This window comes from Mastigoproctus giganteus, chromosome 10 (assembly GCF_048544385.1).
Source record: "Mastigoproctus giganteus isolate SK-2022 chromosome 10, ASM4854438v1, whole genome shotgun sequence".
Lineage (NCBI taxonomy): Eukaryota > Metazoa > Arthropoda > Arachnida > Uropygi > Thelyphonidae > Mastigoproctus > Mastigoproctus giganteus.
Window position 1 is genome coordinate 203,982,286 of NC_143584.1, and position 14,942 is coordinate 203,997,227.

General features: G+C 40.3%; 1 protein-coding gene across 1 annotated transcript in view; it reads left to right on the forward strand.

The window, feature by feature from the left end:
* The window catches only part of LOC150079796 (mitochondrial disaggregase-like), a 164,219-nt gene that overhangs the window by 81,949 nt on the left and 67,328 nt on the right, over positions 1-14,942 (forward strand). The window lies entirely within an intron of this gene.

Here is a 14,942-nt window from a genome sequence, read left to right on the forward strand (position 1 = left end):
CGCATGGTGCATGAAAGCCTATGGCTTATGCTGCACCAGCCAAAAAAAAAAAAAAAAAAACCCCGAATAAAACAATGATAAAAAAAATAAAATAAATAAATAAAAATAATTAATAAAAGAAAAGGAAATTAAACCTATCATCCTATTCGCTTCCCTGACCCAAAGATACTATCCAGATGACCTTTGAATTTCCCCAAATTGTCAGCCTCTGCCACCCATGTAATTTATAACTCACTGGCCATCTTCCAGTAATTTATAACTCGCTGGCTAAAATAAAACTTCCTGCAGTCCAATCTAAACATTTCCCCCTGTAACTTGAATTTATGTCCCCTAGTTCTAGTATCATTTATAATCTTGAAAATTTCATCCTCATTCATTTTACTGATGCCTCTCAGAGCCTTAAACACCTCAATCAAATCTCCTCTAAGGTTTCTGCAAACTCTGCAACCCACATATTCGAAGTCTTTCTTCATAAGGATGCCTTTTGCCGATCTCACCAGGCGAGTTATCCGTCTTTGCACCCTTTCAAGAAGCTCGATGTCTTTCTTTAGGTGCGGTCTCCATACTTGAACACAGTATTCCAAGTGTGGTCTAACAAAAGCCTTATATAATGGGATTATCACGTCCCTATCTCTACTTGCAAAAGTTCGATAGATCATCAATAGGACACCATGGGCCTTCTTGCAACCTGTTTACAATGCTCAGAGAATTACATTTCTGACTGTATCGTAACACCCAAGTCCCTTTCCTCCAGTACTGGGTTTAGTTGAACTCCACCAAGTGAATAAGTTATTTTGGAATTACTGTTTCCCAGGTGTAAACCTTACACTTTGTTGGATTAAAGCATAGCTGCCATTTTTCTGACCATTCCTGAAGTCTATCTAGGTCTCTTTGAAGAAGCTCAGCTTGACAGTGATCATTAACTACTCTACCAATTTTAACATCATCTGCAAATTTAGACATCACGCCCTCTATCCCTTCATCAATGTCGTTTATGAAAATTAAAAACAGCAGTGGTCCTAATACTGATCCTTGGGGAACCCCACTTCTTACATCAACCCAATCTGAGGAATAGCCATTTATCACAACCGTCTGCCTCCTGCCCTGAAGCTATCCTGCTATCCATCTAAGGATTTTCCCAGTGATTCCAACCTGTTCCAGCTTATAAAGCAACTGCTCATGTGGGACTGAGTCAAAAGCTTTGCTGAAATCTAAATAAACAATGTCGAAATTATTCCCTAAATCCAGCTCGTGAGTGACCCTTTCAAAATAGCGAACCAGATTTGTTAAACATGATTTTCCCTTTACAAAATCATGCTGAGTATCCTTGAGAATTTCAATTCAATCCAAATGATCCTGAATTCCACCCTTGATCATTGCCTCCATGATTTTCCCTACCACTGAAGTCAGACTGACAGGTCGATAATTTCCCACTTCACTCTTAGAGCTACCCTTATGTATGGGAGATACATTGTCACTTTTCCAATCCAAGGGAATCTCCCCAGAGTCTAGTGATGCTTGCATAATTAGCCTCAGTGGTTCAATGCACTCACTTGCCGCCTCCCTTAAGATTATAGGGTATATTCCATCAACTCCAGGAGCCTTACTGGCCTGTAGGCTCGAAGTAGTGGTGAAAAGCTGCTAAACTTTGTTAAGGCGAAAAATAGATTGGGTAAAGGAAGATGGTAGTATCCTGCCTATTGCGTTTGTAAAACTAATGGCTCACAGGACATAAGAAGTAGGAACAAATAAAGCAGAAAGGTGAATGAAGTAGAGGTAAATAGATGGGCTCGGGTAGTTCGGGGTTGCAAATCCCGTTCCTATAGATAGAACCCTGAACGAATGTCTGCGAGTCTGTACATAATGTGTGAGTGAGGATAATAACATATTAGATAGATAGAAAATTAAAGTTAAAACAAGTATAAATATATACATGGTTAATACACTGTAATTGGCCAATTGGTGGGTACAGGTTTTCTAAATTGTAAGACACCACAGAGGCCAAGTGCATTATATATACACTATTTACAAACTTGGTGGATATGGGTTTTTTTCATCAATTATTGCTGATTATGTTGTCTCTATTGATGACACATAGTTTTTTATGTTTGATGATGTTAAGGATTTTACAGAAGTGGTAGTGGAGATAAGCTGTAGGAAAAAGGTTGTTTATCAGTTTTTTGTATAGCATCCTAATGTTGTTGATGGTTATTTCCTTATTGTTGCAGACGGTTGCTATCCTGATGCTTCACGCTAGTATAACATTAGCATGCACTCCAGTGGCATTCCTTTAGATATATTGGAATTCCATTGTGTGAGGGTGACTATTTTAAAATTAAATGCATCATGTTTGTTGTACAGGTTGATGGTAGCGTTGCTGTTTATTACTAATTTCAAGATCCAGGAAATTGGCTGTGGTATCTTTGTTGTTTGTTTTTTCCAGTTTGAGCTCTTTGGGGTATAAGTGTCCATGTTCCACGATGAAGTTTGGGCAGTTAATTACTATGAGGTTGTCTGTATATCTGTAGATGTTAACTCCTGTGGAAATGAGGTTTCAGACCAATATAGATATAAATTTGCTATTATGCATGAAGCACGACTTCCCATAGGTGTTCCATTAATTTGTTGATATACAGTTTTGCAATAATATACAAAGTTATTGGATATACATAGGTTCACTAAGTTGGTCCAGTAGGTGGTATTGCAGGTTGTTTTCTGTCTATATTCTGTGTATATATCTTTAAGCACTGTTTTTAGCTTGGTTTGGTTAATACTGGTAAACAAACTATGGAAGTCAAAAGTTTGTATACTGGAAATGTTGTTATTCTGTAAGGATTTTAATATTGGGAGGTTGTTGCCTATAATTCTACTATTTGGTATGATGTTCAACAAGAGTTGTAGTAGATGTTCAAGAGGTTTGCCTGGTTTGTGTACATAACTATTCTTGCATGAGGTTATAAATCTGAAGCCTATGGTTTTTTTTATGGAATTTTGGAATGAAGTATATATATGGCAGACTGTAATTACTAATTGCTTCTACAGGGATGGGATACACTTAAATAGAAAGGGTGCAAGAATTTTTGCTGATGCTGTCGAGGCAGTGTTAGGTGGGTCGGAAAACTGCTAGTTGGGGGGGATACAACGACTAATAGATTATCAGTAGCCACTGGCAGAGGTGGAAGTGATTCTTGCACTGCTTCTATTGAAATGAGCAGAAGCCTGAAAAACAAGATGCAGGATATTTCAGAGACTGCTGGGAGTCATTGCGGTACAAGTAAACACATGGGTTGTGTTAGGGTAGCTAAGAATAGAAACAGGTGCATGTATACCTGCGTGTACACCAATGCTAGGAGTTTGGTAAATAAATTTGATGAATTTGAGGTATTGCTCAAAACATCAAAGGCAGATATTGTTGGGATATCAGAGACGTGGTGTCACACAGATATAAGTAACGCGGAACTGGAATTTGGGGAATACAATGTGTATAGAAAGGATAGACAGGACAGGAGGGGAGGAGGGGTTATGCTATTAATTAAGAAACACATAAAGTCCAAGGAAGTGAAGCCAGTCGACATCGATGGACAGGCAGTGTCGAGTCAGTTTGGTGTGACATAAGCATAGGGAAATCAAAATTGAGAGTAGGAGTGTGCTATAGGCCTAATGACTCTGATGAGTATAATAAGATATTGTACAGGGAAATAGAGTGGGCCAGTAAATCAGAGAGTCTTATAATGGGAGATTTTAATTTCCCAGATGTTGACTGGAATTTGTGGGTTGGTCACTCGCACACTAGCAAGGCTTTTGTGGATTTATTGGATGATTGTTTTCTACATCAGCATGTTCGTGAGGCAACAAGAGGGAGCAATACTCTTGATCTGATTATCAGTAGTGATTCTTCATGCATTAAGAATCTGCAGATAAATGAACCACTAGGTGGCAGTGATCACAGTGTGTTGAAGTGGGATTTACTCAAGGAGGTAACTACCATCAGAGGTAAAGGGAAGGGTTTTTGTTTTCGTAAAGGCGACTATGATGGACTGAGACAGTATTTAAATTCTATACAGTGGGACCAACTGATGACGTTACCAACAGCAAACTCAAAATGGGAAGCATTCAAGGAACTAATATTGGAGGCTACCAGGCTTTACATACCAACTAAGAAATATTGTTCAAGGTTTAGGCCTAAATGGTTGTCAGATGAACTAATGAGACATGTGGCAGAGAAGAAAAATGCATGGGATACATACAAATTAATGGGTGACATGGAAGCCTATGATAGATATAAGTTGGTCTGTAACCAAGTCACAAAGGAGATTAGGCAGGCAAAGGCAGACTACGAAAAATCCTTGGCAAAGGATGCAAAGAAAAACAGAAAAGAGTTCCTTACATATTTAAACTCAAGAAGGAAAGGGATGAATCAGATTGGTCCACTGGATATTGATGGTTCAACAGTTGAGGAGCCTGCTCAGGTGGCTAACAATCTAAACGAGTATTTTGCATCTACATTCACGCATGAGGAGTTATTCAGGAAGGAGAATGATGTAGGTAAAGTAAACATTGGCAGTAAGCTGGATGATTTTGTAATAACTGAGAGGAAAGTGGAGGAGAGATTGTTGAGGTTAAACATAAAAAAGGCACCTGGGGTGGATGGGATCTATCCAGTTATATTAAAGGAGGCAGCAAAGGAAGTAAGCAAACCCCTAGCCAAATTTGCCTTTAGCCAGCGGGCAGTTGGTTTGTGGAACAGACTCCCATCGCTTGTTGTTGAAGTTGATAGCCTAAATAAATTTAAGGCTCAGCTGGACAGGTATTTCGAACGAACGGAGGGGTGAAATGGGAGTAGTGGTTGTTTTTTTTTTTTTTTTTTTTTGGCTGATGCTGAATAAGCTTGCTTTCTTGCATCATATGCCTCTACTAATGCTAATGCTAATATTATTACTCTGTCTATTTTTGTAGTTGCTGATATCTGATCTGTGCAGATTTAGTCTCAGATGTAGTTTATTCTGCCAGGGGCAAAGGTTGATGATGTTGTAGAGCGGATATCATCTTTTAAGGGCACAAAAGGTGATATAGTTGTACAACTTGGCACTAATGATATTAAGAGTAGGAGACTGGCGGAATTACTTAACAAGTACAGGTCACTGTTGAAAAAAAGCCGTAATTTAGGGTTGAATTTGAAAGTGTCTACAATTCTGCCCAGACACGATAGGAGGGAGTATATGATGAGAGCCCTGTCGATCAATTTGGCCCTGGAAAGATTGTGTAAGGCTCAAGGGATAGAATTTTTTTCAGCCTGGTCTGTACTTGTTAACAGGAGAGACTGCTTCTACAGGGATGGGATACACTTAAATAGAAAGGGTGCAAGAATGTTTGCTGATGCTATAGAGGCAGTGTTAGGTGGGTCGGAAAACTGCTAGATTGGGGGGGATACAAGGAATAATAGATTAACAGTACCCACTGGCAGAGGTGAAAGTGATTCTGGCACTGCTTCTATTGGAATGAGCAGCAGCCTGGGAAATAAAATGCAGGATATTTCAGAGACTGCTGGGAATCATTGGGATACAAGTAAACACATGGGTTGTGTTAGGGTAGCTAAGAAAAAGAACAGGTGCATGTATACTTGCGTGTACACCAATGCTAGGAGTTTAGTAAATAAATTTGATGAATTTGAAGTATTACCCAAAACATCAAAGGCAGATATTGTTGGGATTTCAGAGATGTGGTGTCACACAGATATAAGGAATGCAGAACTGGAATTTGGGGAGTACAATATCTACAGAAAGGATAGACAGGATAGAAAGGGAGGAGGGGTTATGCTATTAGTTAAGAAATACATAAAATCCAAGGAAATGAAGCCAGTCGACATCGCTGGACAGTGCACTGTCGAGTCAGTTTGGTGTGACATAAGCATTGGGAGATCAAAATTGAGAGTAGGAGTGTGCTATAGGCCTAATGACTCTGATGAGTATAATAAGAAACTGTACAGGGAAATAGAGTGGGCCAGTAAATCAGAGAGTCTTATAATGGGGGATTTTAATTTCCCAGATATTGACTGGAATTTGGGGGCTGGTCACTCACACACTAGCAAGGCTTTTGTGGATTTATTGGATGATTGTTTTCTACATCAGCATGTTCAGGAGGCAACTAGAGGGAGTAATACTCTTGATTTGATTATCAGTAGTGATTCTTCATCCATTAAGAATCTGCAGATAAATGAACCACTGGGTGGCAGTGAACACAGTGTGCTGAAGTGGAATTTACTCAAAGAGGTAACTACCATTAGGGGTAAAGGGAAGGGTTATTGCTTCCGTAAAGGCGACTACGATGGACTGAGACAGTATTTAAATTCTGTACAGTGGGACCAACTGATGATGTTATCAACAGCAAATTCAAAATGGGAAGCATTCAAAGAACTTACCTTGGAAGCTACTAGGCTTTACATACCAACTAAGAAATATTGTTCAAGGTTTAGGCCTAAATGGATGTCAGATGAACTAATGAGACATATGGCAGAGGAAAAAAATGCATGGCATACATACAAATTAACACGTGACACAGAAGCCTTTGATAGATACAAGTTGATCTGTAACCAAGTTACAAAGGAGGTTAGGCAGTTGAAGGCAGATTACGAGAAATCTTTGGCAAGCAATGCAAAGAAAAACAGCAAAGAGTTCTTTACTTATGTAAACTCTAGAAGGAAGGGGATGAATCAGATTGGTCCACTTAATATCAGTGGGTCAACTGTTGATGATCCTGCTCAGGTAGCTAACAAACTAAATGAATATTTTGCATCGACATTCACACATGAGGAGTTATTCAGTGAGGGGAATGCCAGAGGTGTATTCAACTCTGGCAATAAGCTAGAGAATCTTGTAATAACTGAGAGTAAAGTGGAGGAGCAATTGTTGAAGATAAACACAATAAAGTCACCTGTTGTGGATGGGATCTATCCAGTTATATTAAAGGAGGCAGCAAAGGAAGTAAGCAAACCCTTAGCCATAATTATGAGAGCTTCCTTGGACTCAGGGGAGGAACCCATGGACTGGAGATGTGCAAATGTGACCCCGATTCACAAAGAAGGATCAAAGGCTGACACAAGTAATTATAGACCTGTGAGTTTAACTTCTGTTCCAGGAAAATTAATGGAGGCACTAGTTAAAGAAGCACTGCAGGATCATTTAGACAAGACTTCAGTTATAACTCGGACATCATGGTTTTGTTAAGGGGAAGTCTTGCCTGACCAATTTGATTGGATACTATGATGCAGTCACAAAGGAACTGGATGCAGGGAATAACTTTGATATTATATACTTGGGTCTTAGAAAGACTTTTGACACTGTTGCACATGGAAGACTGCCACACAAATTGGAGCAGTGTGACATTGGAGACAAATTGCTGCTATGGATAAAGGGGTGGTTGAGGGGGAGAAGACAGAGAGTGGTAATCAATGGACACTGCTCATCATGGACTGATGTTATTAGTGGAGTCCCTCAGGGTTCAGTATTGGGTCCATTATTGTTTTCTGTATTTATAAATGATATTGATGATGGTATATCAAGCTTAATGTCCAAGTTTGCAGACGATACGAAGATTGGCAGGATTGTCAAGGACACTACTGACACTATGCTGCTGCAACAGGATCTGGAAAGGTTGAGGATGGGCTTAGAGGTGGCAAATGAAGTTTAACATTGACAAATGTAAAGTACTACATATGGGGAAACAGCAACCCCAGAGCAACGTATCAACTCTGTGGTACTACACTGACAGTGGTAGAGAATGAAAGGGACCTGGGTGTGGTTATGCAGGCAGATATGAAGTTCTCTGTGCAGTGCAGACGGGCTGCAAGAGTAGCTCATATTATCAATGATATATAGAAATTTTTCTAGCAGGGATAAGGAGGTGATTATTCCCTTGTATAAGGCAATGGTCTGGCCACACCTAGAGTACTGTATACAGGCCTGGAGGCCTCATTTCAAGAAGGATGTAGAGCTGCTGGAACGAGTACAGAGAAGGGCATTAGCATTAGCATTAGTAGAGGCATTTGATGCAAGAAAGCAAGCTTATGCAGCATCAGCCAAAAAAAAAAAAAAAAAAAACCCACTTCCACTTCACCCCTCTGTTCGTTCAAAATACCTGTCCAGCTGAGCCTTAAACTTATTTAGGCTATCAACCTCCACTACAAGGGATGGAAGTCTGTTCCCAATCAACTACCCGCTGGCTAAGGCAAATTTCCGCACATCTATCCTACATCTGTCTTTCCTCAATTTCAATTTATGCCCTCTCAGGTGATTATTCTGAGCTAGAGGAAGAATCCCATCAACATTGAGCATGCTCAAACCATTCAAGGCTTTATACACCTCTATCAGATCACCTCGCCTGTGCCTAGTCTCCAGACACTGTAATTTGCAAAACTTAAGCCTTTCTTCGTAGGAGCACCCCTTTGTTCCATTCACTAATCTTGTTGCCCTTCTCTGTACTCGTTCCAGCAGCTCTACATCCTTCTTGAAATGAGGCCTCCAGACCTGTATACAGTACTCCAGGTGTGGCCTGACCATTGCCTTATACAAGGGAATAATCACCTCCTTATCCCTGCTGGAAAAATTCCTGTATATCATTGACAATACTCCATGAGCTACTCTTGCAGCCCGTCTGCACTGCTCAGAGAACTTCATATCTGCCTGCACAACCACCCCCAAGTCCCTTTCATTCTCTACCACTGTCAATGTAGTACCACAGAGTTGATACGTTGCTCTGGGGTTGCTGTTTCCCATGTGTAGTACTTTACATTTGTCAATGTTAAACTTCATTTGCCACCTCTCAGCCCATCTGCTCAACCTTTCCAGATCCTGTTGCAGCAGCATAGTGTCAGTAGTGTCCTTGACAACCCTGCCAACCTTTGTATCGTCTGCAAACTTGGACATTAAGCTTGATATACCATCATCAATATCATTTATAAATACAGAAAACAATAATGGACCCAACACTGAGCCTTGAGGGACTCCACTAATAACATTAGTCCACGATGAGCAGTGTCCATTGATTACCACTCTCTGTCTTCTCCCCCTCAACCACCCCTTTATCCATAGCAGCAATTTGTCTCCAATGTCACACTGCTCCAATTTGTGTAGCAGTCTTCCATGTGCAACAGTATCAAAAGCCTTTCTAAGATCCAGGTATATAATATCAAAGCTATTCCCTGCATCCAGTTCTTTTGTGACTGCATCATAATATCCAATCAAATTGGTCAGGCAAGACGTCCCCTTAACAAAACCATTAATAATTTAGCATTAGCATTAGTAGAGGCATTTGATGCAAGAAAGCAAGCTTATGCAGCATCAGCCATAAAAAAAAAAAAAAAAACACCACTTCCATTTCACCTCTCTGTTCGTTCAAAATACCTGTCCAGCTGAGCCTTAAACTTATTTAGGCTATCAACCTCCACCACAAGGGATGGGAGTCTGTTCCACCAACCAACCACCCGCTGGCTAAAGGCAAATTTCCGCACGTCTATCCTACATCTGTCTTTCCTCAATTTGAATTTATGCCCTCTCTGGTGATTTTTCTGAGCTAGAGGAAGAATCCCATCAGCATTGAGCGTGCTTATACCATTCAAGGCTTTATACACCTCTATCAGATCACCTCGATGGTGCCTAGTCTCCAGACACTGTAATTTGCAAAACTTAAGCCTTTATTCGTAAGAGCATCCCTTTGTTCCATTCACTAATCTTGTTGCCCTTCTCTGTACTCGTTCCAGCAGCTCTACATCCTTCTTGAAATGAGGCCTCCAGACCTGTATACAGTACTCTAGGTGTGGCTTGACCATTGCCTTATACAATGGAATAATCACCTCCTTATCCCTGCTGGAAAAATTCCTGTATATCGTTGACAATACTCCATGAGCTACTCTTGCAGCCCGTCTGCACTGGTTAGAGAACTTCATATCTGCCTGCACAACCACCCCCAAGTCCCTTTCATTCTCTACCACTGTCAGTGTAGTACCACAGAGTTGATACGTTGCTCTGGGGTTGCTGTTTCCCATGTGTAGTACTTTACATTTGTCAATGTTAAACTTCATTTGCCACCTCTCAACCCATCTGCTCAACCTTTCCAGATCCTCTTGCAGCAGCATAGTGTCAGTAGTGTCCTTGACAACCCTGCCAACCTTTGTATCATCTGCAAACTTGGACATTAAGCTTGATATACCATCATCAATATCATTTATAAATACAGAAAACAATAATGGACCCAACACTGAGCCCTGAGGGACTCCACTAATAACATTAGTCCACGATGAGCAGTGTCCATTGATTACCACTCTCTGTCTTCTCCCCCTCAACCACCCCTTTATCCATAGCAGCAATTTGCCTCCAATGTCACACTGCTCCAATTTGTGTAGCAGTCTTCCATGTGCAACAGTATCAAAAGCCTTTCTAAGATCCAAGTATATAATATCAAAGTTATTCCCTGCATCCAGTTCTTTTGTGACTGCATCATAGTATCCAATCAAGTTGGTGTTCAATCAATTTGATGTAAAAAATATTCAATAAGCGGCTAAATATGGCTAAAAAACTTCTCGTTCAGCGGAGTTGCAACTTGTAACACGTGGATACCCTTACCGATACTTTTATGCAATTGCAAGGCCGAGTAAAGAATAAATACACCAAATTAATCAGAAAATCACAAAATAATGCTATACTACTAAATTTAAATCAGAAGTTTTAGAAAAACAATAATTTCAAATCAATGAATAAGAAAAATCCACTTAGCGGCTTTGAACACGTCTGGCCTCTACTAGCCTCGTCAGCAGAGAGTCTGCTGACGAGGTCATATGATATCATATACTTGGATTTCAGGAAAGCTTTCGACACTGTTGCACATGGAAGACTACTGTACAAATTGGAGCAGAATGGTATTAAGGGTAAGTTGCTACAATGGATAAAAGGATGGTTTGGTGGGAGAATACAGATGGTCGTAATCAATGGGCACTGCTCTTCGTGGATTAATGTTATTAGTGGAGTCCCACAGGGTTCGGCATTGGGTCAACTGTTATTTTGTATATTTATCAATGATATCAATGAAGGTATATCCCGCTTAGTGTTGAAGTTTGCAGATGATACAAAAGTTGGCAGTGTTGTTAATGACAGTAATGGCAGTGTGCTACTGCAACAGGATCTAGAAAATTTGGGCAGATGGGCTAAGAAGTGGCAACTGAAGTTTAACCTTGACAAATGCAAAGTATTGCATATGGGTAGAAGTAACCCGAGAGAAAAGTACCAACTGTGTGGTACTACACTTAAGGTGGTAGAAAACGAAAAAGGCCTGGGAGTAATTGTGCAGTCAGATATGAAGTTTTCTGAGCAATGCAGACAGGTCGCCAGGGCAGGTCATGGGGTTTTGTCAATGATATATAGGAATTTTGCTAGCAGGGAAAAGGAGGTGATTGTCCCTCTGTATAAGGCAATGGTCAAGCCATGCCTTGAGTACTGCGTACAGGTCTGGAGGCCTCATTTCAAGTTCTGCAAATTGCAGTGGCTGGTGACTAGGCACCTGCGCGGTGATCTGATTGAGGTGTATAAGGCCTTGAATGGGTTGAGCACGCTGAATTCTGATGGGATCCTTCCACTTGTACAGATTACGAATTTCAAATTAAGAAAAGACAGATGTAGAATAGATGTGCGGAAATTTGCCTTTAGCCAGTGGGTGGTTAATTGCCTGAACAAACTTCCATCTGTCGTTGTGGAAGTTGATAGGTTAAAATTTAAGGAGGAATTGGACAGGCATTTGGAGGGAATGGTGTGGTTTTTTTTTTTTTTTGGCTGATGCTGCATAAGCCTATACACTTGCTTTCTTGCATCACATGCCACTACTACTACTCCTCAGTAAGATCACCTTGCAGGCGCTTAGTCTCTAGGTACTGCAAATTGCAGAACTAAAGCCTTTCTTCATAAGAGGACCCCCTGGTTCCCCTCATCAATCTTGTTGCCCATCTTTGTGCTTGTTCTAGCAATTCTACATCCTTCCTAAAATGAGACCTTCAGACCTGTACACAGTACTCAAGGTGTGGCCTGGCAATTCTAAAATGGGATAATCACTTCCTTGTCTTTGCTAGCCAAATTCCTATATATCATTGACAAGACTCCATGACTTTCTCTGGCCGCCCGTCTGCACTGCTCAGCAAACTTCATATTTGACTGCGCATTTACCCCCCAGGTCTTTTTCATTTTCAACTTCCCTGAGTGTAGTACCACACATTTGGTACATTTTTCTGGGATTACTGCAAACCATATGCAGTACTTTGTATTTCTCAATATTAAACTTCAGTTACCACTTCTTAGCCCATTTGCATAACTTATCTAGATGCTGTTGCAGTAGCATATTGTCTTCAGTGTCATTAACAACCCTGCCACCCTTTGTATCATCTGCAAACTTTGACATTCAGTCTGATATACCTTCATCAAATCAGTGATGAATACACAAAACAATATTGGACCCAGCACCAAACCTGGGGAACTCCATTAATAACATTAGTCTACTAAGAGCAGCGTCCACTGATTACCAATCTGTCATCTTCCACTCCACCATCCCTTTATCCATTATATCAACTTGCCCTTAATGCCATACTGCTCAAATTTGTACAACAGTCTTCCATGTGCAATGGTATCAGAAGCTTTCCTGAAATTAAATTATATGATATCAAAATTATTTTTTGCATCCAGTTCCTTTGTGACCACGTCATAACACCAATCAAATTGGTAAGACAAGACCTCCCTTTAACAAACCCATGCTGTGTCTTAACTATTACTGTAGTCTTGTCTAGATGTTCCTGCAATGATTCTTTAACCATTCACTCCATTATTTTCCCCAGAACTCAAGTTAAACTAACAGGTGTATATTACTTGTGTCACCCTTTGAACCCCCTTACGAATTGGGGATGCATTTGCACACTTCCAGTCCATAGTGACCTCTCCTGAGTCCAAGTCTTATCTAGATGATCCTGCATTGCTTCCATTAATTTTCCCAGAACAGAAGTTAAACTAATAGGTCTGTAATTACTTGTTCTATCCTTTGATGCTCCTTTGTGAATTGTCGTCACATTTACACATCTCCAGTCCATGGGTACTTCCCCTGTGTCCAAGGAAGCACTCATAATTATGGCTATGGGTTTTTTTACTTCCTTTGCTGCCTCCATTAATATAACTTAATAGATCCCATCTACCCCTGGTGTTTCCTTATGTTTATCTTCAACAATTTCTCCTCCACTTTTCTCTCAGTTATTACTGCTGGCCAAAGGCAAATTTCCGCATTATCTATTCTACAACTTTGAAATTCAAATTCCACAATTTGAATCTATGTCCCCTGAGGTTTGTAATCTGAGCAAGAGGAAGAATCCCATCAACATTGAGCTTGCTCAACCTATTCTAGGCCTTATGCACCTCAGTCAGATCACCTGTGAGGTGATCTGATTGAATGATAAACTTCTGGCATTCCCCTCCTTGAATAACTCCTCATGTGTGAATGTAGATGCAAAATACTGATTCAGTTTATCAGCTACCTGAGCAGAATCATCAATAGTGAAATCATTGATATCAAATGGACCAATCTGATTCATCCTCTTCCTTCTAGAGTTTACATAAGTAAAGAACTCTTTGCTGTTTTTTTTTGCATCCTTTGTCTAAGATTTCCCGTAATCTGCCTTCACCTGCCTAACCTCCTTTGTGAATTGGTTACAAACTAGCTTATATCTGCCATAGACTCCTGTATTGCCTGATAATTTATATGCATCCCATGCATTTTTCTTATCTGCTACGAATCTCATTAATTCATCTGACATCCATTTAGGCCTAAACCTTGAACAGTATTTCTTAGTTGGTATGAAAAGCCTTGTAGCTTCCAAGATTAATTCCCTGAAGGTCCTAGAATTCACCATTGGTAACATCATCAATTGATCCCACCATATTGAATTTAAAAACTGCCTGAGACCACCATAGTCACCTTTATGAAAGCAAAAACCCTTTCCTTTACTCTTGATGGTAGTTACATCATTAAGTAAATCACACATCTGGGATCACTGTTTTGTTGTTTGTTTGTTATTTGGTTTTTAGGAGCATTAGCAACTAAGGCCATGTTGCTCCGGGGATATGCGGTGGTAATTCTCTGACCTTTCTGCATCCTTCGTATTTGGTGGTCACGGGCTCGAACCCCGGTCTAATCAAGAAGTATGTGCTACGCAATGCTGCTCCTGTCCCCCTGGCTATGGAGGCATCTCCGGGATCACTGTCACCCAGTGTTCATACAGGGCGACAGTGATCATGTACTCTTTAAGTGATCAAGATAAATACTCCCTCTTGTTGCCTCTTGAACATGTTTCTGTAGAAAACAGTCATCCAATAAATCCATAAAAGTCTTGCAAGTGCTAGTGACCAAACCACAAGTTCCAATCAATATCTGGAAAGTTAAAATCCCCCATTATCAGACATTCTGAATTTCTGGCTCATTCCATTTCTCTGTGCAATTGTTCATTATACTCATCAGAGTTATTAGGATTATAACACACACACACGTATTTTCATTTTCCCTTTCTCACTGCTTATGCCATACCACACTGACTCAACGTTTCATTGTACACCAATGCAATTGGATGCACTGCCTTAGATTTTATGTTTCTTAACTAACAGCATAATCCATCCTCCCTTCCTGTCCTGTCTATCCTTTCTGTACATGTTGTACTCCCCTAATTCCAATTCTGCACTGCTTATATCTGTGTGACACCACTTATCTGATATTCCAACAGTATCCACCTTTGATGTACTGACCAGCACTTGAAATTAATCAAACTTATTAACTACACTTTTATCATTGGAGTGCATGCAAGTATACATGCACCTGTTCCTACTCTTAGTTATCTTAATGTAGCCCATGCATTTACTTGTTCCACGGTGACT